Genomic DNA, 24,591 nt, shown 5'->3' with positions numbered 1-24,591 from the left:
CTCCGCTCCATCTTCCGGAGCCCGCAGGAGCTGGGTTGGTTGCTGGCACAACCAGTAGTACAGTGGGCAGCTTTGCACTTGGCCTGTTGCTGGCATCCTCATCTGGATGCGGGGGCTGTGAGCAATGGGCCACTGCTGCACGCCCACCACGTGCGCCAGCCTTTGTCACTGGACGTTGGGCTTCTCCAACGAGCACCTCGTGCCCTTCCCCTCCAGCAATCCAAAAGCCCAGACGGCCTCTACAGGACCCACCTGCTCGCCATGCAGCCCAGCCCCACAGCCCAAGGGATCACCATTGACCCCAAGCTGCCCGTGGAGGCGGCGGCTGAAGCTTGAGACTGGCCTTCCTAAGGGATTCCATTCCGGTTTTCGATCTGCTGATTCTGGGTGTAGATCCTGATGGCAGCCCCCTGCTCACCCTTCCCAGACCCCCATCTCCTGCATGATCAGGAGTCACCCCCATCAGCAATTCCCCCAGCCACCGCGGCAGCGTGGGACCCTCACAGTTCCCTGCTGAACGCAGCTAGAACTGTCATCTTCGTGGCCAGTGGAGCGGGCAAGGCAGACATTCTAAAGCACATTTGGGAGGATGAGGAGGAAGACCGGTCTCCACCACCCTGGTCCAGCTTTGCACAGGGAGACTTTGCCGGTTCCCGGAAGAGGCAGCATCCCAACTCCTGACCTAACCTCTCAAGAAGTATTCCACTTTGTAATTGGCACCAAGAGATGCTATAGCTGAGACTCTGCACAGCCCGAGTAGGCAGAGGCCTTCTGGGGCTGGGACCCGCTGCCAGCCCATTACAGACTTTATTTTAGAAAAGCAGTGTTGTGCCAGTGGAAGCTGAAAGGGTGCGGCCACCAGTGCTGCCAGGAGGCTCAGGCTATGTGCCGTGACTCTAGGTGACTCGGTTACTAGAAAGAGTGTGTGTATAAAGAAAGAAAGAGGTAGGGAAAGGGAAAAAAGGAAAGACAGGAAAAAAGAAAGAGCAAAAAGAACTACAAAACAGTGTACTATGTGTTGATGGATGTACACACAGAATACTTATTTAGTGGCTGAACTAAGGCCAGAACCTGGCCTCTAGCAGCCAGGTGCCTCTCCAGGGCACATGCAGACAGCCATTCCAGACTGAAACAGACAGGATCCATCGCAGCCCCAAGTCACCCCTTGTATATAGTATCCACTGTGGTATTAGGACTCAGAGAGGACACAAGGAATTGGATTATTCTTACAGCTAAGGCAACGAGAAATATCATTTGCTGGAGGTAAGAAACAAAATTAGATTCTCTTTGGTATGCAGTTAACATCAGTCATGCCACATCTTCGGAGAAGGCAATGGCAACCCACTCCAGTACTCTTGCCTGGACAATCCCATGGACGGAGGAGCCTGGTAGGCTGCGGTCCATGGAGTCGCTAAGAGTCGGACACGACTGAGCATCTTCACTTTCACTTTTTACTTTCATGCATCGGAGAAGGAAATGGCAACCCACTCCAGTGTTCTTGCCTGGAGAATCCCAGGAACGGAGGAGCCTGGTGGGCTGCCGTCTATGGAGTCGCACAGACTCCACATGACTGAAGCGACTTAGCAGCAGCATGCCACATCTTACGTGATTTAGAAAAATACTAAGTAAAGTGAGGGATGCTTACCATTCCTCTTCCCCATCTTATTACCTGCAGGAGGGCAGAGTGCATGAAGACCAGCCACATTAGCAGCCACCAGGGGCTCTTCCAAGAAGCCATGGGGTCAGGTCTCCTGGGGATGTCTCACTTGCAGCCTAAAGAGGAGGAAAGATTTGATTTCCATTCAACTCCAGACCCAGCAGTGGCAACACTCATGACTTACCAGATCAACAGAGGGAGGAACCCTGAGCCCCACATACTGTCTTCGAAGGCTTTGTGTTGGCCCTGGATGGAACTACCTGCTGTAGAATACAGGCTGTCTGGAGCTCTCTTTAGGAGGAGTCCATGTCAAAGTCAGGAGGGCACCTAGACCCGCCTGCACGGTGCAGCCCATACCTCCAGCCCTCCAAAAGCCAAGCCATCTCTGCACCAACCACTGCCCAGCTCATCTGTCAGCAGCAGGGTGTGGCTGTTGGCATCCGACTCAGGGAAGCCAGCGTGGACCCAAGGGTTAGGGGACCGGCCAGCTTCTGCTACTTCAGGCACAAATGAGTCTAAGCCCTACTAAGCCAACCCAGAGAGGGGAAGGAACCTGGCCTAAGCTCACACCGCAAGACAGTGACCATTCTAGGACTGGAATGCAGGTCTTCTGCTAGTTCGAGGCTTTCCTCACCAGAAGACACCGTTCATCCTCCTCGGAGCCCCCGCCCCGCAGCCAGAGAGCTGAGTGAGGAGGGGTTCAGAGGGTACAGCCTTGGAGAAGCCAATGAGCACAATCTCCTAAAAGTAGGTGAGGGCAAACCAGCGGGAGGCTGGAGGGCAGCGGGGGCTTTCCTCGGAGTCCTCCCGACGGTTTGCAAGGAAATCAGGATGGGTCGAGCCTGGAAAAGCCGAAAGGCCGTGGTCACCCTCGCCTCTCGCTTCGCCTCGCGGGCGCCTTGGCGAGCTGGTGTCCGGGGAGTGGGTCGGTGGCTTCTCTCCATCTGGAGAAAGCAGGAAGGGCTTGGCCTAATGCCATCCGCAAATGTGCTGCTGTTTCCGACCTGAGGCGGCGACTCTGGGCCGAAGGGAGGCGGCCAGAGCGGGGCCCTGGGCCTGTGCGTCCCCCTCGCTCGCTCGCACCAGCCGTCCCTGGAGCGCACTCCTCCTCCAAGTACCCGCCGCCTGGCGGTCTCCGCGCCCCCGCTACGTCCCGGTCCCGCACTCCCACTGGCCGCGGCGGGCGCGTCGCGCAGCCCTTGGCGCTCTAGGCGCTCGCAACCCATTTGCCAAGCGGCCGGACCTTCCGACGCCCGAGCCCACTAGCTGCTGTCAGCCCGTTTTCTACCTAGAAAGCCCCCAACCCGAAGATTCCCCAAGTCGGTGGAGCTCCCCCACGCTCAAGCGTCCCCGAATGCCTCTCCCCCAAACCACTGGGACCCACGGAGCCTGCCCGGCCAGAGGTCTCCGAGCTTCGCCGAGCGCCCGCGTCCTGAAGTTCCCGGGAACCGAGTCGTGCCCTGCCGCTCGGAGCCCCTCAACCCCACTGCGCCGTCTTGCTCCGCTCCCCACCCCCACCCGCGGTGGAAGAGCCTTCCCGCCCCCGGGCGCCAAGCTCCGAGCACCCACCTGGCGCCGCAGAAGCGTCTGGGACGTGCAGCCAGGCGGCGCGGGCTCGGCGCGCACTGGGGAGAGGCGGACGGGAGCGGCCCGGTCCACAACTCGTGCGGGATCTGGGACCCGGACCTCCCCCGACGCCGGCCACCAGCTCGCGGAGCCGCAGTCGCCACCGCCGCCGAGAAGTTCAAGGGGGCTGCGACCCGGCCGCCCCGCCTCTTCCGCCCCCTCCGGGCGTGCGGAGCGCGGCGCTGGTCCCCGCCTAGAAGCGGAGGGCGCGCACCGCCCCCCGCACCGCCGGGCAAGTGCGCGGCGCGCCCGGGCACCCGCCCGCCCTCGCATCGACCCCGCGCCCTCCGCCCGTGCCGGGGACGCCGCGGGCTCGAAGGGAGGGCGTGAGGGGCGGGAGCCGGGCGGCTCGGAGCGCGCGGGGCTGAGGCGACGGCGAGACTCCTCCGCCTTCGGAGGAGCTGGAACGCTCCTCCGGCCGCTTTTTTTTTTTTTTTTAAAGCTGTGAGCATATAAGACACCATACAAGGAACAAATTTTTAAGACAACACATACAGTGACCATATCAGGGCTTCCCTGATAGCTCAGTTGGTAAAGACTTCGGTTCGATTCCTGGGTCAGGAAGATCTGCTGGAGAAGGGATAGGCTACCCACTCCAGTATTCTTGGGCTTCCCTTGTCCCTCAGCTGGTCAAGAATCCACCTGCAATGTGGGAGACCTGGGTTGGAAAGATCCCCTGGAGAAGGGAAAGGCTCCTCACTCCAGTATTCTGGCCTAGAGAATTCCATGGACTGTATAGGGTTGCAAAGAGTTGGACACGACTGAGCAACTTTCACAAAGATTTTCACATACAGTGAACAAATATATTTTTATACTCTAATACAGCATATAAGATATATATACGATATATATTAATTGATATGTATAGGAGATAATGTATTACATAATAATTTGACATAAAACTGGTGAAATGTTTGTACTGGGTCTTTTAAACAACCATAGTAAGATTTTCTTTTTTTCTCCATAAAATTCACTTGAAATACAATAATACTGATAATCCTTGATGCCTTGTCTCTTTACATGTAACATACACACACGCACACACACACTCACACATCCAGTACTAGTTCTGGCTTCTCATTACCTGGGCTTCCTATAGATTCATGCACTTCTACTCCCATAACCCAATGTTGGGGATTCCTGGGTTCCTTCTGGCCTCCTCTCCCCCGATCTTTCCTAGTGAGGAAAAGTTATCCTTGTATTTCCGGGCTGGGGGCATGAGAGAAGAAAACCCATGGGCCAAGGGGACGTGTTACCATCCTGTGTGATGACCACCCTACAGGCTCTGTAGATCCCTCCATAAGGACAGATCTGTAGCTGAAGAGGAATCCCAATGGGAAGAGCCTCTCACTATAACCTAACAGTTAGAGAATAGAGGGCAGATGGAAATGGGGTATGACTAAAAACAAAAAACTACAAGATGGTGAGAAGGGCGTCATCTAGATTCTGGAGATGTGGCTCCATGGAACTGGTGACTCTTAGACAGAAATATATCTGCCCCCAGCAGCCTTGGTTTAGAAACTTATTCAGACTAAAGTGTACATAAAGAAAACAGGTCAGTATTTGATTTGATAAATACTTTTTAGGGATTACTCTTCTGTGTGCTAGGCACTACAAGGAATAGAGATCTGAATGGAGCAGGGTTGTTGACATTTAGAAACTTTACAGTTGAGGGGAAAAAAGAGCAATATAGCATGAAAAATTAAATAGTCATACAAGAAATAAATGAAATATCACAAGGAGAGGAGAATGATTCACTAGAAAATATATGAAACAATTAGTGCTTCAAAAATTTAGACTGAACAAGATATCACTGCAGGCTAGTCTGAGAATGCATCAGAGACTAGTAAGTATTGATGTATGGAAAGAGGAGGGACGTCCTAAAAGCTAGGGTGAGATGAGCAAAAAGTCATAAAGCCAGAAAAATAAAAGGGTATTCAGTGAACACGGTGTGGACCAGAGAATTTCCGGATCTGAGTGATTGGTGTCTAATTCCAAAAATGGAGGTTAAGATTGTGATGTCTTGGTTGTCAGACTGAGGAGCTTAACATTTTTCTAGTAGCCACTAAAATTTTTTGAGTTCTGCTACCAGATAGGATATAGTAGATGGCAGAAAGCCATAACCTCCACTGAAACAGCTAAAAACATACATAAATTTTTAAAAATCTTTTTTTAAATAGAAGCAAAGAACTAAATTTACAGAGATGGAGGAGCTCTTCCTAGATGCGCTGAGGTGGCCAACTGTTCACTCCTCTGGAAGCAACTGTCAAGTCTAGGCAAGGCTGAAGATTGGGGTGGCATCAGCAGGAGACTCTTCTAGGGGGAAGGGAAATCAGTGGAGAACCTCACACATAGGCAGGTATGACAGATTAGAATCTGTAAGTGCCCCAGATGCAGGGCTGGTGTCCCTTGTGGGGTGTTTGCTAAGTGTTGAGGGGGCATGGTGGGCTAGAAGACTGGGCTAGAAAGAGCTCACAGAAATGTCCCACAGCCTCTCTTGGGAACAGGTGCTTGGAAGACAAAGCCCCACTAGAATGAAGGCAAAGCTACAAACACATCACAGGTCTTGTCCAAAGAAATCTGTAATTAGAGGAAGACTTTGTCTAATTAAAGATGTCACTGAACACCAGTCTCACTCAGTGGTTCTTGGATCTCGCTCTTGGATCAAGGTGGTCTGCCCCACATCCTATCTGCCCAACAGAGGGAAAAGCTAGCTGTCTTCTGTTGAAAGGAACACTGATTTTAGTTTCTATGATTTTCTTATGCATAACGTCCAGCATATAATAAAACCTTCTAAGACCTATGAAGAATCAGGAAGTATTTGAAGAGATAATGGTCAAAGAATTTCCAAAATTGGTGAAGGAATTCAGGCCACAGATTCAAGCAGCTTATCAAACCGCAAAATAAACACAAAGCCATGTCTGGCAACAGTCATCAAACTTCTGAAAACCAAGTAAAGATAACTTCTTAGAAGTAGTGAGAGCAAAACTACACATTATCTACAAAAGACAAGTTAGAAATGTACTTAACTTCACCAGAAACTATAGAAGCCTGAAGACAATGAATGACATCTTTAATGTTAAAAGGAAAACAAAAACTGAGAATTTCAAGCCCAGTGAATCCTAGAATTTTATATGTAGTGAAAATATCCTTCAAAATAATGTAAAATAAAGAGGTTTTTAGGGAAGAAAAAAAAGGAGAAAATTTGTTAGTAGCAGATACATACTACAAAAGTAATTAAAGGAAGTTCTTCAGGTTGAAGGAAAATGAGTCCAGAGAGAAGCAGGAAGAGCAGCAATCAATGAGTCTGTAAAGAGAAAAACAGTAGAGGAATTTGATGAAAAGAAATGCTGATTCTGTTAAAAGATAACAAAGTGGAATAACCCTAACCACAATGACCAAGGAGAAAAATAAAAAGAGAAGACACTAACTACAAATATCAAGAATGAAATAAGGTTCTTGCTGTAAAGCCTGTAGAACCTTATTTTACAATATTTTTTATTCTATTTCCTTATACTTATTTTCGATGATTTCATCAGGTTGCTATTCATTGCATGATTGCCTCAGATGGAAAAACTTATAATTTAGAAAGGAAAATAAACAGGATTCGAAAATGACTTGAAACAGAGAGAAGGGAGTGAGGGAGAGAAAATTAACTGGGTGAAATCTTTACATGAGATGCAAAATTCAAAATAGTGTTTTATTGTTGTGTTATTTAGGGAAAATGAGTCTGAGCAAGATGGTGAACTCAGTTAGGGCAAACTAAGTTTCAATTTACCTCTTGGACATTTGAGTAGAGATTGTCTAGGAGGAAGATAGATATGTTGGTTTGGATTTCAAGGGAAGTCTGGAGTAGAGATTCAAGTTTGGGAGTCATCAACTTACAGGTAGGATTAAAACTGTGAGACAAGTTTGATGATGCGTAGATTGAGAAAGAAAGGATGGAGCCTCCTGACTTTATGAAAGTTGGTCCCACATTCTTGGTGCCACAAAACAACACAGAGAACAGAGCCCCAACTACCGAGAGAAAGAAACTGCATGTCCAGCTGAGGACTTTTGTCCTCAAAGAGGAACCCGGAACAGCTCACTGTGTAAGGATGGAGTTGGAGCTCTGCATCTGGATGTTCACAATGAGCAAACACATGCAAGCACCTCATGGACTTAGAGCTGTTTAGGAGAAAGCAAACTTCCCATCTAAACTGAACGGCCCTTATCTAACAAGTGCAGTACTGTAGTTGCCAAATGACCAGATGCATTGTTAGATGCAGACAGCATTATGTTTGATTTTTTCCCATAAGTGTCATAAGAGACTAAGAACCAATGATATTAATAAAGACCATGGTGTTTTAATGGTATTGATAGAGAGTTATTAATAAATATTATAGGAAAATAATAAATTTCCAGGCATATGAGCATAGGGATATTTAAAAGAGGCAAACCAATTTTCTGCAGATCTCTGGAATTAATACATTGCTATCAAAAACCTCGTCCCTCTAAATTTTTGCTTCCTTTTGAAAACCAAACTTTTTTGGTAAGGGAGAATATTCTCTTCTATTTAGTTTCTCTCATGAAATTCACACCTTTTTTGTAGACATTTTGGCAACAAAGGGGCTCCCTGCATGTTTATATTGAACCACAGACCTTCCAGTAACATCCTCTGGTTTCCTTTTAGTTACTGAGAAGCAGTGCTATAATTTTATACTTGAGGCAGCAAACAACAGCGATTCCTTCATGGTGACTCAAGAAAAAGCGAGTTTGTGGTAAATCTTCATGTGAAGTGAATTGGAAAACTATCGCGTGCAGAGGAAGCTTGAGGGAGAGCTACCCCTTGCCCACCCGACCACCGCCATGAGCTAGCTGGCTTTTCTCACAGCATCCTTACTCCCCTGGACACATCTTCTCTGATCGCCCTCCGAGGTCTAGCCTTCTCTGCCTATGTATCATGTCCCTGTTTCCTTATGAGTCTATTCCAAAGTCTTCAGCCCACCATAACTCTCCAATTCTGCTTCACGGCACCTTTCACATTCTTCTCCCTCATGTATCTGAATTTGTTTTCAAATGTAAGTTCACAAGACCAAGAATGTGCATGACCCAGATCATCTTTTCTTACCAGGTCTCTGCTATCTGAAAGACTGCCTGCTCTTAGGTTATTCGCTCTCATTCAAACAGCAGTAGCTTGAAGGTGGTGGGAGTAATCATTATTTGGTCAAAACGTGGCTATTTTGGCAGAAATGCCTGGAACTGAGAAGTTTTTCTCTTCAAAAGAAGTATCCACAGAAGAAGCATTTGAACTTTTGCCTTTCCAATAAACACTGCATGGCCTTTAGCCTAGACTCTAATTCTTTATCATGTATATCTTCTGTCTCTTATAAATTAAGATATCTCTGTGGTATTTAGAGATACATATTTTGGGGTGAAGTTAATTCCATAGTATTTCTCAGCTTTCTCCCCTTCTCATCTAGAAACAGAAAGCCTAAATAAACCTCAGTTGAAACAAAAGAACAAAAGAGACTGTGGAAAATTCTGAAAGAGATGGGAATACCAGACCATCTGACCTGTCTCTTGAGAAACCTGTATGCAGGTCAGGAAGCAACAGTTAGAAATGGACATGGAACAACAGACTGGTTCCAAATAGGAAAAGGAGTACGTCAAGGCTGTATATTGTCACCCTGCTTATTTAACTTATATGCAGAGTACATCATGAGAAACGCTGGGCTGGAAGAAACACAAGCTGGAATCAAGATTGCCAGGAGAAATATCAATAACCTCAGATATGCAGATGACATCACCCTTATGGCAGAAAGCGAAGAAGAACTAAAGAGCCTCTTGATGAAAGCGAAAGAGGAGTGTGAAAAAGTTGGCTTAAAGCTCAACATTCAGAAAACTAAGATCATGGCATCTGGTCCCATCACTTCATGGGAAATAGATGGGGAAACAGTGGAAACAGTGTCAGATTTTATTTTGGGGGGCTCCAAACTGCTGATGGTGATTGCAGCCATAAAATGAAAAGACGCGTACTCCTTAGAAGGAAGGTTATGACCAACCTAGATAGCATATTTAAAAGCAGAGACATTACTTGGCCAACAAAGGTCCGTCTAGTCAAGGCTATGGTTTTTCCAGTGGTCATGTATGGATGTGAGAGTTGGACAGTGAAGAAAGCTAAGTGCCAAAGAATTGATGCTTTTGAACTGTGGTGTTGGAGAAGACTCCTGACAGTCCCTTGGACTGCAAGAAGATCCAACCAGTCCATCCTAAAGGAGATCAGTCCTGGGTGTTCATTGGAAGGACTGATGTTGAAGCTGAAACTCCAATACTTTGGCCACCTCATGCGAAGAATTGACTCATTGGAAAAGACCCTGATGCTGGGAAGGATTGGAGGCAGGAGGAGAAGGGGACGACAGAGGATGAGATGGTTGGATGACATCACCGACTCGATGGACATGGGTTTGGGTAAACTCCGGGAGCTGGTGATGGACAGGGAGGCCTGGTGTGCTGCGATTCACGGGGTCGCAAAGAGTCGGACACGACTGAGTGACTGAATTGAACTGAAATATAAGAACTTCACTTTTCCATCCATGGTCTAGGTGAGATGCAAGAAGAACTAAGGTATTTAATACGAAATCCCAGGCTCAGCCCTGATGTTCATTTCTTTTTTTTTTTTAATAAATTTATTTATTTTAGTTGGGGGCTAATTACTTTACAATACTGTAGTGGTTTTTGCCATACATTGACATGAATCAGCCATGGGTTTACATGTCTTCCCCTTCCTGGACCCCCCACCCACCTCCCTCCCCATCCCATCCCTCTGGGTCATCCCATTGACCCGGCCCTGAGCCTTTGTCTCATGCATCGAACATGGAATGGTGTTCTGTTTCACATATGATAATATACATGTTTCAATGCTATTCTCCCAGAACGTCCCACCCTCGCCTTCTCCCTCCGAGTCCATAAAATTGTTCTATGCATCTGTGTCTCTTATTCTGTCTCACATATAGGGTTATTGTTACCATCTTTCAAATTCCATATATATGCATTAGTATACTGTATTGTTGTTTTTCTTTCTGGCTTACTTCACTCTGTATAATGGGCTCCAGTTTCATCCATCTCACGAGAACCGATTCAAATGTATTTTTTTTTAATGGCTGAGTAATATTCCATTGTGTATATGTACCACAGCTTCCTTATCCATTCGTCTGCTGATGGACATCTAGGTTGCTTCCATGTCCTGGCTATTGTAAACAGTGCTGCGATGAACATTGGGGTACACGCGTCTCTTTCAATTCTGGTTTCTTCAGTGTGTATGCCCAGCAGTGGGATTGCTGGGTCATACGGCAGTTCTATTCCCAGTTTTTTAAGGAATCTCCACACTGTTCTCCATAGTGGCTGTACTAGTTTGCATTCCCACCAACAGTGTAAGAGGGTTCCCTTTTCTCCACACCCTCTCCAGCATTTATTGCTTGTAGACTTTTGGATAGCAGCCATTCTGACTGGTGTGAAATGATACCTCATTGTGGTTTTGATTTGCATTTCTCTAATAATGAGTGATGTTGAGCATCTTTTCATGTGTTTGTTAGCCATCTGTATGTCTTCTTTGGAGAAACGTCTGTTTAGTTCTTTGGCCCATTTTTTGATTGGGTCGTTTATTTTTCTGGAATTCAGCTGCAGAAGTTGCTTGTATATTTTTGAGATTAATTGTTTGTCTGTTGCTTCATTTGCTATTATTTTCTCCCATTCTGAAGGCTGTCTTTTCACCTTGCTTATAGTTTCCTTTGTTGTGCAAAAGCTTTTAATTTTAATTAGGTCCCATTTGTTTATTTTTGCTTTTATTTCCAATATTCTGGGAGGTGGGTCATGGAGGATCCTGCTGTGATTTATGTCAGAGAGTGTTTTGCCTATGTTTTTCTCTAGGAGTTTTATAGTTTCTGGTCTTACGTTTAGATCTTTAATCCATTTTGAGTTTATTTTTGTGTATGATGTTAGGAAGTGTTCTAGTTTCATTCTGTTACAAGTGGTTGACCAGTTTTCCCAGCACCACTTGTTAAAGAGATTGTCTTTTCTCCATTGTATATTCTTGCCTCCTTTGTCGAAGATAAGGTGTCCATAGGTGCGTGGGATTATCACTGGGCTTTCTATTTTGTTCTATTGATCTATATTTCTATCTTTGTGCCAGTACCATACTGTCTTGATGACTGTGGCTTTGTAGTAGAGCCTGAAGTCAGGCAGGTTGATTCCTCCAGTTCCATTCTTCTTCCTCAAGATTGCTTTGGCTATTCGAGGTTTCTTATATTTCCATACAAATTGTGAGATGATTTGTTCTAGTTCTGTGAAAAATACCATTGGTAGCTTGATAGGGATTGCATTGAATCTATAGATTGCTTTGGGTAGTATACTCATTTTCACTATATTAATTCTTCCAATCCATGAACACGGTATATTTCTCCATCTGTTTGTGTCCTCTTTGATTTCTTTCATCAGTGTTTTATAGTTTTCTGTATATAAGTCTTTTGTTTCTTTAGGTAGATATATTCCTAAGTATTTTATTCTTTTTGTTGCAATGGTGAATGGTATTGTTTCCTTAATTTCTCTTTCTGTTTTCTCATTATTGGAGTATAGGAATGCAAGGGATTTCTGTGTGTTAATTTTATATCCTGCAACTTTACTATATTCATTGATTAACTCTAGTAATTTTCTAGTAGAGTCTTTAGGGTTTTCTATATAGAGGATCATGTCATCTGCAAACAGTGAGAGTTTTACTTCTTCTTTTCCTATCTGGATTCCTTTTATTTCTTTTTCAGCTCTGATTGCTGTGGGCAAAACTTCCAAAACTATGTTGAATAGTAGTGGTGAAAGTGGGCATCCTTGCCTTGTTCCTGACTTGAGGGGAAATGCTTTCAACTTTTCACCATTGAGGATAATGTTTGCTGTGGGTTTGTCATATATGGTTTTTATTATGTTGAGGTATGTTCCTTCTATTCCTGCTTTCTGGAGGGTTTTTATCATAAATGGATGCTGAATTTTGTCAAAGGCTTTTTCTGCATCTATTGAGATAACCATATGGTTTTTTCCTTTCAATTTGTTATGTGGTGTATTACATTGATTGATTTGCGGATGTTAAAAAAAACTTGCATTCCTGGGATAAAGCCCACTTGGTCATGATGTATGATCTTTTTAATATGATGTTGGATTCTGTTTGCTAGAATTTTATTAAGGATTTTTGCATCTATGTTCATCAGTGATATTGGCCTGTAGTTTTCCTTTTTTGTGACATCTTTGTCTGGTTTTGGAATTAGGGTGATGGTGGCCTCATAGAATGAGTTTGGGAGTTTGCCATCTTCTGCAATTTTCTGGAAGAGTTTGAGTAGGATAGGTGTTAGCTCTTCTCTAAATTTTTGGTAGAATTCTGCTGTGAAGCCGTCTGGTCCTGGGCTTTTGTTTGCTGGAAGATTTCTGATTACAGTTTCGATTTCCGTGCTTGTGATGGGTCTGTTAAGATCTTCTATTTCTTCCTGGTTCAGTTTTGGAAAGTTATACTTTTCTAAGAATTTGTCCATTTCTTCCAAGTTGTCCATTTTATTGGCATATAGCTGTTGGTAGTAGTCTCTTATGATCCTTTGTATTTCTGTGGAGTCTGTTGTGATCTCTCCATTTTCATTTCTAATTTTGTTGATCTGATTCTTCTCCCTTTGTTTCTTGATGAGTCTGGCTAATGGCTTGTCAATTTTGTTTATCTTCTTGAAAAACCAGCTTTTAGTTTTGTTGATTTTTGCTATGGTCTCTTTTGTTTCTTTTGCATTTATTTCTGCCCTAATTTTTAAGATTTCTTTCCTTCTACTGACCCTGGGGTTCTTCATTTCTTCCTTCTCTAGTTGCTTTAGGTGTAGAGTTAGTTGATTTATTTGATTTTTTTCTTGTTTCTTGAGGTACGCCTGTATTGCTATGAACCTTCCCCTTAGCATTGCTTTTACAGTGTCCCATAGGTTTTGGGTTGCCGTGTTTTCATTTTCATTCGTTTCTATGCATAATTTTATTTCTTTTTTAATTTCTTCTGTGGTTTGTTGGTTATTCACAAGCGCGTTGTTTAGCCTCCATATGTTGGAATTTTTAAAAGCTTTTTTCCTGTAATTGAGGTCTAATCTTACTGCATTGTGGTCAGAGAAGATGGCTGGGATGATTTCAATTTTTTGAATTTACCAAGGCTAGATTTATGGCCCAGGATGTGATCTATCCTGGAGAAAGTTCCGTGTGCACTTGAGAAAAAGGTAAAATTGATTGTTTTGGGGTGGAAAGTCCTGTAAATATCAATTAAATCTAATTTGTCTATTGTACCATTTAAAGTTTGTGTTTCCTTGTTAATTTTCTGTTTAGTTGATCTATACATATGCGTGAGTGGAGTATTAAAGTCTCCCACTATTATTATGTTATTGTTAATTTCCCCTTTCATACTTGTTAGTATTTGCCTTATATATTGTGGTGCTCCTATGTTGGGTGCATATATATTTATGATTGTTATGTCTTCGTCTTGGAGTGATCCTTTGATCTTTATGTAGTGTCCTTCTTTGTCCCTTTTCACAGCCTTTATTTTAAAGTCTATTTTATCCGAAATGAGTATTGCGACTCCTGCTTTCGTTTGGTCTCCGTTTGCATGAAATATGTTTTTCCATCCCTTCACTTTCAGCCTGTGTGTGTCCCTAGTTTTGAGGTGGGTCTCTTGTAGACAGCATATATAGGGGTCTTGTTTTTGTATCCGTTCAGCCAGCCTTTGTCTTTTGGTTGGGGCATTCAACCCATTTACATTTAAGGTAATTATTGATAAGTATGATCCCGTTGCCATTTACTTTGTTGTTTTGAGTTCGTGTTGAAACATCCTTTCTGTGTTTCCTGTTTACAGAATATCCTTTAGCATTTGTTGGAGAGCTGGTTTGTTGGTGCTGAATTCCCTCAGCTCTTGCTTGTCTGTAAAGTGTTTGAATTCTCCTTCATATCTGAATGAGATCCTTGCTGGGTACAGTAATCTGGGTTGTAGATTATTCTCTTTCATTACTTTAAGTATGTCCTGCCATTCCCTTCTAGCCTGAAGGGTTTCTATTGAAAGATCAGCTGTTATCCTTATGGGGATCCCCTTGTGTGTTATTTGTTGTTTTTTCCTTGCTGCTTTTAATATTTGTTCTTTATGTTTGATCTTTGTTAATTTGATTATGTGTCTTGGGGTGTTTCGCATTGGGTTTATCCTGTTTGGAACTCTCTGGGTTTCTTGGACTTCTGTGACTATTTCTTTCCTCATTTTAGGGAAATTTTCAACTATTACCTCCTCGAGTATTTTTTCATGGCCTTTCCTTTTATCGTCTTCTTCTGGGACTCCTATGATTCGAATGTTGGGGCGTTTCATATTGTCCCAGAGGTCCCTGAGGTTTTCCTCATTTCTTTTGATTCTTTTTTCTTTTTTCCTCTCTGCTTCGTTTATTTCCATCATTCTATCTTCTACCTCACTTATCCTATCTTCTGCCTCCGTTATTCTACTGTTGGTTCCCTCCAGAGTGTCTTTTATCTCCTTTATTTCATTATTCATTCTATATTGACTCCTTTTTATTTCTTCTAAGTCCTTGATAAACATTTCTTGCATCTTCTCAATCCTTGTCTCCAGGCTATTTATCTGTAACTCCATTTTGCTTTCAAGATTTTGGATCATTTTTATTATCATTATTCTAAATTCTTTTTCAGATAGATTCCCTATCTCCTCCTCTTTTGTTTGGTTTGGTGGGCATTTCTCATTTTCCTTTACTTGCTGAGTATTTCTCTGCCTTTTCATCTTGTTTAGATTGCTGTGTTAGGCGTGGCCCTTCTGTATTCTGGTAGTATGAAGTTCCTCTTTATTGTGGAGGTTCCTCACTGTGGTTGGGGTTGGACAGGTGGCTTGTCAAGGCTTCCTGGTTGGGGGAGCTTGTGTCGGTGTTCTCGTGGGTGTAGCTGGATTTCCGCTCTCTAGAGTGAAATGGAGTGACCAGTATTAATTTTTGAGATGTCTATGGATTTGGTGTGCCTCTGGGCAGCCTGTATATTGATGCTCAGGGCTATGTTCCTGCGTTGCTGGAGAATTTGCGTGGTATGTCTTGCTCTGGAACTTACTGGCTCTTGGGTGGAGCTTGGTTTCAGTGTATATGTGGAGGCTATTGGATGGTCTCTTATTAATTAATGTTTCCCCTGGCTTCCAGTCTTATTCTTGCAGTAGCCTCAAGACTTCTCCATCCATACAGCATCAATAATAAAACTTTTAGGTTAATGGTGAAAAGATTCTCCACAGTGAGGGATACCCAGAAAGGTTCACTGAGTTACATGGAGAGATGAGGTGGGGGGGTGGGTGTTGAGGTGACCAGGAGGGGAAGACGGGAATTCAAATGTGGAGAGAGCAATCTAGCCAGTAAGCCCTTCCCTCTGTGCTTTCCACAGTCTGGAACCCTCAGAGTGGTTCACAGAGATACATAGAGAGGGGGGAGGAAGGTAATAGAGGTGAGCATGAGTAGAAAGGGAGGAATCAAGAGGGGAGAGAGAGATCTGGGCAGTATCCTCTTCCTGAAGTGTTCTCCGGTACCCAGAACACCCTCAGAGATTCACAGAATTGGGTTGAGAAGAGGAGGAGGGTGGGAGATAGAGGTTCCCTGGGGGAGAAGAAAGAGCATCAATAGTGGGGAGAGAGTAATCAGGCCAGTGATCACACTCCTGAGTAAAACTGGGTCCTAAAGATTGGGTTCTTAAATGTACAAAATTGATATCAAATATGTAAAAAAAGATTAAAAATCTAGAGTAGAGGTTAGACTCATAAAACTTACAATATAAAAAAAAAAAGAAAAAAGGAAACAGTGTAAAAAGAAAAAAAACAGTAAAACAGTAAAAAAAGAAACAGTAAAAAAAGTAAAACAGGAAAAAAACAGTAAAAAAAGAAAACACAAAAGGTATAAGATGTATGTATGCAGTTTGCTTCAAAAATAGGGTTGTTTTTTTTTTTTTGCAAGTTAATAGTGGGTTATGAAAATGAAAGTTAAAGGTGTAATAGAGGACTTCAAGAAAAAGGAAAGAAGAGAAAAAAAAAATTTTTTAATTAGAAAAATAATAATAATAGTAAAAAATATGTATCCCGGACTTTCTCTGGAGCTGTTGTGAGCAGTGTGGGGTCTGCTCAGTTTCAGATAGATCCTTGTTCCTGCTTATACTTTTCAAGATCTATAGGTCCCTTTCAATGCAGTCGGTATTAACTACAGGGATTTTAATCTGTTGGCCTGTCACTTCCAAGGCGCTTCCCTCTGTTTATTTGGCTTCTGTTTGGAGGTCTCTTCAGTATCTAATTTCCGCCCTGCAACAAAGGGGTGGAGGTGGTCTCTTTAGGTTTGCTTGTTCAATCGTGCTGTGGGGAGGAAGGAACACTGCAAACCTGGCGTGTGTGTGGTGAGCTCGCAGTGTCTCGGCCGCACTGGGTTCACCCCCGCTCACGGCGTGTGTGCTTTCCCCGTCTACCCTGCTCAGGCTTCAGGTTACTCAGCCGGGGAGTGAGCCGGGGCGTGGGCCCTGAGATGCGTGCACTTCCCAGGTCTAAGCCGCTCAGGTTCAGGCTCCCGGTTACTCCACAAAGACGCAGACTCGGTTTCGCCCACGGCTTGTGCCGTTCCCGGTCGGAGCTGCCCCGGCGGCCAGGAGTTTGGCGAGCGTACTCTCCCCTGTTGGGGCGGTGCGGCTTATCACCTCCCTGGTCCCCGCCTCGGTTTACGGGCGCGCCTGGCTCCGGTGTGCTTTGTGTCGGTTCTGGGGAGCTGGTCTCTGGCTGCGACCCTCCCAGCGGCTGTCGACCCTCCAGGATCTCAGGCAGTCTTTGCTTAGAAACTGGGAGCCTGTTTGCAGTTTGGTAGGGGGTGCCCTCTCTGGGGCCGAGTTTGCCCCTTTCCGGCTCTGGCGGGCCCCGCCTGCCTGCTGTGTCCGGCGGGGGATGGGGCGGTCCGCAGCCGGCTAGCTCTCCTCTGGTATCGCTCAGTCCTTTGTTCTGTGAGCGGGCCGGCAGTGCCTTAGAGTTGGGCTTTTCACAGGATAGTTCTCTCTCTCTGGCTGTCCCACAGTTTAGGTTACTATCTCACGTTAGCTCCCTCAGATTGCCCTCAGGGCACTCGGGCCCGGTCCTTACCCTAGGCAGTGCCGCCCGCTCCTCTCCGTTCGGCCCCCACTTGCTGGTGGCGGATGATGTGAGCGTCTGGGGTTCTTTGCTGCGAGTTGCTTTAGGCACGTAATCTGTGGGTTTTATTTATTTTTTCTCCCAGTTACGTTGCCCTCCGAGATAAGAAATCTTCCCCCATACCCGCCGGTGAGAGGGTTTCCTGATGCTTGGAAATTTCTCTTCTTTTACGACTCCCTCCCCGGGACGGGTCTCCGTCCGTAACTCTTTTGTCTCTCTTTTTATCTTTTATAATTTCTCCTACCTCTTTTGAAGATAATGCGCTGTCTTTGTGGTTGCCTGACGTCCTCTGCCAGCCTTCAGAAGTAGTTTTGTGAAATTTGCTCAGCATTCAGATGTTCTTTTGATAAATTTGTGGAGGAGAGAGTGGTCTCCCTGTCCTATTCCTCCGCCATCTTAGCCCCGCCTCCCGTGATGTTCATTTCTAAATTCCATATTTAGTCTCTCACAGTTTAGAGAGCATTCAGTCGGGCCCCTCACCTCCAGACGAAACTCATTTCCCGAGGAGGAAAACTCGAAGCCAGTGCTCCTCCTTGGATAGTACAAGTTACCCTGGACCCTGTATATTTGCTCAGGGAGTCCTGTAGGCTTCCAGGGGTACAGTGGAGCTGAAGTTTTCTCGACTTTGAGGAGTCCCCCCAAAGTAAGGACTGATATCCACATCACTCCTGTCCACACAGCAGGGCCCTTGGTTTTATGTTAATCCCTAGCTCTTATGTTTCACTTCAGCATGTTATAACAAGAATCCCAACCAGTTCCTGGGAACACAACCCTAACCTCCTAAATTCTGTCTTCACCCAAAACACCATCTTTTCGGTTTTCAAAAACAATCAACAGTCAGGCTCAGATGTTCCATTCCCATGTTAAAGCAGAAGACTCTGAAAGTGGAAAGTTGTGTGTATTAAAGTGGGGAGATAGGAAGAGGAAAGTAGAAGAAAAGGAAAAAAGGAATAAATCTGAGGGGAAATCAGTGGAACTTCCTACTTAATTGGTGTTGAAATACCTAAAGGAAATGTAAGGACAGCAATGAGAGAAGTCAGTCACGATTTTTAGAAGGTGGTGGTGTTCTTCAGTATTTAAAAATGCTCTCTCTCTCTTTTAAATTTTCAAGATGATTATAGAGCTTGGGACATTCAGAAAAGCGAACTCTACAATCTGCAACAAACTTACTACCCCCCTAATGTGAGATTTGGAAATTCAACATTTCAGGATGATGACATCCCTCGGGAGATAAAGCCAAGAGAAAGCTGTAAACCCAGCCCTGCGGTCGAATGCTCTACCATCCCCTTTAGCGGTAACACAAGTAAGTCATCGCCTTGATTATGTGCCTCATCGACCAGAATTCAAGTTGGCAAGGCCAAAAGACAGCTACAAGCCCCCCGACCAAGCCTTGGAGGACCTCACAACTCACCGATGCGACTTTCAGGGTCTCGTCGGTGAAACGGCAAAGACCTGCAGACGCGCACAACCAGAGGGGCCCAGGACGCTCCATTCGGAGGAAGCACCGAGTTCCGGGACAGCTTTCAAGCGTGGGCACTCCCAGCACCGCAAGTACAGCAAGCGCCGGAGTACATCCCTTCCACAGGCACCAGGCAGCGGCAGAGCACCAGCCACCTCGACTATGGCCCGCATCAGGCCACGCGTGTGCTTCCCACCAGGCTCGCTTCTCGTAGGAGAAATCATACCTTTCCTTTCCAAGGAAAGAGCCCCACGAAGCAAGATTTCCCAGCATGGGAAAGCTGCCGTCGGGGACTCATGAAGCAGGAGCCGCAGATCTCCAGCCCATCCGGAAAATTCGATGGCCTGAGCACTTTCAGGTCCCACTACGTGCCCGTGCCCGGGGAACTAATTCCCACCGAGAGCTGCAAACCTGCGGAGGCTCCCTTGAAGAGGGCGCTTCCGTTTGATGACGTCACCACGTACTCTCTGGAGTATCTGCCCAAGAAACTGGAGACCTGCCCGGCTAGCTACCCTTCCCCTCCTGGCTACCTGTTTGAAACTACAAATTCCCGAGGTCATAAATTCTTCCGCAAGATCGCTCCGGAGGTGAAGGCCTTCTAATTCTCAAATCACGTTTAAAAGGAAGAGGACTCACAGCATGTTGGCTTCTCAAGGACAAAATCAGTTTTCTATAGTAGAAAACAAACTGTTTTTAAGTGAAAACTAATCATTTTTTAAATTTTTAAACAAGAAATTTAGAAAATCTGTCCGAGGAAATCAGGATTTTTCAATCCATTTCGAATTAGTATTTGAACCAAGATTGTTCTTTAGTAGGTGTTTCTGAGACTTTAATTATGTACATTCCCATCAGAACTGTTTTTAATCCCAACATACTGTTTGGTAACTTGTTTCAATCTATTATAATTTATACTTGTGTTCATACTTATGTCAAGTATATGGTTATTCACATAGGTGTTATCATTCATCAAGTGCCTTAGGACTTTTCTAGAGCACCGCAGAAAATGACACACGGATTCTTCTTTCAAGACAACAGAATTTTTCTCCTTAGACTTCAAGGCATCTATGAGGTGTTCCCTGAGTCAGGTTTTCATTGGTGGCTGTTCAGATGGCTGCACTGCTCCTCACAGGGTTCAGGTTAGTAAAAGGCACCCTAATGTTGAAATCTAAGGCTCCGTGAGTTGGAAATCGAAGCACCTGAGTTCACAGCTCCAGTGATGTTAATTTCTATTTGTGTTACCCTAAGCAAGTGACTCTTGTCTTTGAGGCTCAGTGTCTTCATCTGTAAAAGAATGTCTGCTCTGCCTACCTCACAGAAACGTTGCTCTGAGCATCAGGTCCTGTGATGCCTTGAAATCCACAAAGTAAGAGTGCTAACCAAGAATCAGGGGTTGTTCATAAGTCACCTAATCTCTCTTTGTACCTGTTCCTCCATTTTCATAGTAGGAGAATTCCCTACTCAATACTCCCTTACTGGCCTGTAGCAAGGATTGTAGAATAACCTAGCCTGCTTTGTGCTGATGAGGAGTATGATTTCTGAGAGGAGTCTTGCCCTCTAAAGCTTCACAAGCACCTAGAAGTTGTTACAGAGAATGGAGTGTGGATAGGGGAATAATGTGGTTTGAATGACACTATTTCCAAAAAGGAAAAAGCATTTGCAGAAGTTCAGAGTATGACCAGCAGCTCTGAAGAAAATGTTCAGGGTAACCGCAGGCAATTAATTATGCACCTAATTGCCGCTGCCAGAATCACAGCACAGAAGAAGAATCAGGCTCAGCATGAGCACAGTTATGTCCTCCTCCCCCTCCAGTGTGAAGAGCAATGCCAAGAAGGGAGGGAGGGAAGGAATGGTGGCACCAAGTGAAGTCGGCAGAACAGACTGCATATATAAATGCTGAACATTCCCTAATGAATGAAACTCTCCCCCCCAACCCCAGCCACGCCATGCCGCACGTGGGATTTTAGTTCCCAGACCAAGGATCGAACCCGTACCCCCTGCATCGGAAGCATGGTGTTCCAACCACTGGATCGGCAGGGGAGTCCCATGAAATAAACTCTTATTGGGTGGTTTTGGGGTGATAGGATTTATCTTAAAAGTTTAGTCTTGTAGTTTTAGAATTGTTTCAAAATATATATCCATAACTGAGAATAAGTCCATCAACATTTGGTTAAAGTATTTTTCATTATGTGGCAGTAATCTGTTTTTATTTGCTTTTGTATTTATTAGGGGAAATTATGTTGAATTATATGTATCTAGTAATATTAATAAAGTATCACTAAATGAATTTTCATGAAATCATTTCTGCAACCAATTTTCTCTGGAAGAGACCTTGTTAATAAAGGATTTTCTAGGTTAAGGTATGCATAATTCACACACACACACAGTCACACAACATTTTAAAAGCACTGGAAACTAGTAACATTATTTAATCATCTGCCAGATTTAGAATGAGTTTCCATGAAGCCAAACTTGGATGAATCTGATGAAGAATGGGGGACATTTGGAGACAAAAAGCAGTAGGAAATTTCACCCCCACCCCACCCCATCTCGACCCTGTCTCCCTGCATATCCTTGTTGTGGAAAATAAGACCACAGAATTAGAAAGAGAGGCTCCGTCGTTCATAAGACCTGGAGGGACACCCACGCCCAGAGTGAAGGCTAACGTGCACCATGGACTTTGGGTGGTTATGCCGTGTCAAGGCTAAGCCACCCATTGTGACACCCGCAGCCTCTGGGCAAAGGCTGTTAAAGGGCAGGAGGCTGTGCAAGTGTGGGGGCAGGAGGCACAGGGCAACTCTCTGCTCTTTCCACTCAATTTTGTTGTGAACCTAAAACTGTTCTAAAACAATAAAATGATTAAAGAAAAAAACCAAAACCTAGGTGACAGGAAGAATGGAGGGGGTGTCCAGCAGTCAGAAGCTGGGAATCCCCATTCCCCAGCCCCGTAAAACATCTGACTTATAGACTTTTGTACAAACTACCCAAGGCCCTCTCTGGGGCTTCCCTGGTGGTTCAGCTGGTAAAGAATCCTCCTGCCAATGCAAGAGACGCAAGAGATGCATGTTCGATCCCTGGGTCGGGAATATCCCCTGGAGGAGGAAATGGCAACCCTCTCCAGTATTCTTGCCTGGGAAATCCCATGGACAGAGGAGCCGGGTGGGCTCCAGTCCATGGGGTCGTAAAGAGTCAGACACGACTGAGCGACTGACACACACAAGGCCCTCCCTGAGAGTCTCTGTGTGAGAGTAGCCTGGTAATGTGAGGGGAAGAGGAGGCCTCTGAACATTCATCAAAGAAAGGGAAGATGAACCTGGTAATCCTCAATTAGCAAACGTCAAAAAAAGCTGTTTAAAGAGAGTGCTGAATACTTTTCAAAGGTCACAGTGTCCAATACAACAAGAAACTTTCACTTCGTCTTCTCTCTCCACTCCGTGCTGTTTTACATGGACATGCAGATTTTCAGCTTGTGTCACAGACTTAGGATTTTCACCAATGTCACCATCCCCTCCCCTTCAACAGCGCACACAGCTTGCCAGCTGCTCTCTAGGGCAGCCAGGTCTGCGTCTCCATCATCTCCAGTATCCCCAACAAGACCTCTTTACTTGAATCCATTAGGGAGTTACAGTGGTTAGCAAGGAAACATGGCCAGGAGATGCTGACAGTCAGCAAGCCTCGGAAGATGGGAGCCAGAAGAGGGGTGAAGACGCTAGTTTCTTCCACAGACAGACTAACCTACGTGACCTGGTATAAGTTGCCTTCCCTGTCTGAACCCTGTTTCTTCATCTACAACACAGACTTCAAAGGCTGTGTATCCAGAATATATAAAGAGCTTTTAAAACTCAACAATAAGAGGAAAAACGGAGAAAGGATCTAAACAGCTACTTCACTAAAGATTATACACAGATGGTGTATTCGTTTGCTAAAGTTGCTGTAACAAAGTTTCACAAAGCAGGTGGCGTAATCATTTTACTTTCTCACTGTTCTGGCCCAAGGTCAAGGTGTTAGTAGAGCTGGTTCCTCCTGAGGGCTGCAAGGGAGAATCTGTTCTATTCTTCTCCCTGCTTCTGGAGCTTGGCTGGCAACCTTCAGTGTTTCTTGGCTTAGCAATCTCTGCCTTCATCTTCTCCCTATGTGCAGGCACCTGGTCCAAATTCCCCATTTTTATAAGACTACCAGTCATGGGACTTCCCTGGTGGTCCAGTGGTTAAGATTTTGTCTTCCAATGCAGGGGTGTAGGTTCCATGCCTGTTCAGGGAACTAAGATCTCACATGCCTCAATGCCGAAAAACTAGAACATAAAACGAGCAATATTGTTACAGATTCAATAAAGATTTTAAATAATGGTCCACATCCAAAAAAAAAAAAAAAAACCAACTATATTGATGTTCACAGACTCAGGTCTTTTACCCACCCTCATGTTACACACCCTAATGGTCTCATTGTTCCCTGATCATTTGCAAAGACCCTAATTCCAAATAAGATCACATTCTAGGAGTTAGAAATTTTTGGGGGGGAGAGGGAATGGACAAAGTTCAATCCATAAAAGATGACAGAGAAGTATATGAAAACATACTCAACATCATTAGCCAACAGGGAAATGCAAATTAAAACCACAATGACATACCACTATATTCCTATTAGAATAGCTACAACACACACAGACACATAAACCTGACAAAAGGACAACATTAGTCAACAGGGAGATTCAGATTAAAACTATGAGACACCTGTTACCCAGGTGTCCCACACTGCATGTGGATTCTTTACCATCTGAGCCGCTAGGGAAGCCCAATCAGACACCACTATGCATCTATTAGAATGGCTACAATATACGCATACACACATGCATGCATGCTCAGTTGCTCAGTCACGTCTGACTCTTTGCGACCCCATGGACTGTGGCCTGCCAGGCTCCTCTGCCCATTGGGATTCTCCAGGCAAGAATACTGGAATGGGTTATCATGCCCTCCTCTAGGAATTTTCCTGACCCAGGGAATGAACCTGCATCTCTTATGTCTTCTACATTGGCAGGCGGGTTCCTTACCACTGGCGCCACCTGGGAAAGCCCACACATATACACATACCGACACAAACATGACAATCTGCAGTACTGATGAGGATTTGAGCAGCTGACACCTGTATGTCATTAGTGGGAACATAAATTTTGGAAAACAGTTTGACAGTTTCTTCTAAACATGCACCTATCATATGAGCCAGAAATCCACTTCTAGGTATTTATCAAAGAAGAATGAAAACTTAAGTTTTACACAAAAGCCTGTACATGAATGTTTATACAATTTTACTCATCCTCATTCCACACTGGAAACAATCCTGATGTCTTTTAACTGGAAAAATGACACGTATCTCTAGTATACTCAAACAGGCTCAATTCAAGAAACAAACTGTTGATTTGCCCAATATTATGCATGAACCTCCAAGGTGTCTTGGTCAGTGAAAGAAGCTGGGCCTCAAAGGCCACATAATGAACGAACACACTTGCATAAAATTCTGGAAAATGTAAAACTGTAGGGACTGGAAATATATCAGTAATTGCCAGTAATTGGGGCATGGAGAAATTAGTCATTACCAAGAAGCAATATAAAGGAATTTGGGGCAAAAAGGAACTGTTATGTGACG

General features: G+C 44.7%; 1 protein-coding gene and 2 pseudogenes across 6 annotated transcripts in view; 2 read left to right on the top strand and 1 right to left on the bottom strand.

The window, feature by feature from the left end:
- LOC145532776 (ninein-like protein) overlaps positions 1 to 24,591 on the bottom strand; it is a 71,132-nt gene that overhangs the window by 8,768 nt on the left and 37,773 nt on the right. For 2 of the 6 annotated variants that reach the window (XR_014073519.1, XR_014073521.1), the window contains exon 11: positions 21,349 to 23,242. The gene's annotated coding sequence lies outside the window, so the exon portion shown is untranslated. Of the gene's footprint in view, positions 1 to 1,259; positions 1,774 to 3,226; positions 3,404 to 21,348; positions 23,243 to 24,591 lie in introns of those variants that run through there. The other 4 variants (XR_014073526.1, XR_014073525.1, XR_014073524.1 and 1 more) reach the window with 4 other exon arrangements.
- On the top strand, positions 125 to 713 carry LOC145530935 (6-phosphogluconolactonase pseudogene; annotated as a pseudogene).
- Positions 18,603 to 19,575, top strand: LOC145530934 (stabilizer of axonemal microtubules 2 pseudogene; annotated as a pseudogene).

This window comes from Giraffa tippelskirchi, chromosome 13 (genome assembly GCF_054371585.1).
Source record: "Giraffa tippelskirchi isolate mGirTip1 chromosome 13, T2T-mGirTip1v1.2.pri, whole genome shotgun sequence".
NCBI lineage: Eukaryota > Metazoa > Chordata > Mammalia > Artiodactyla > Giraffidae > Giraffa > Giraffa tippelskirchi.
This window is presented reverse-complemented; position numbering and strand designations above follow the sequence as displayed.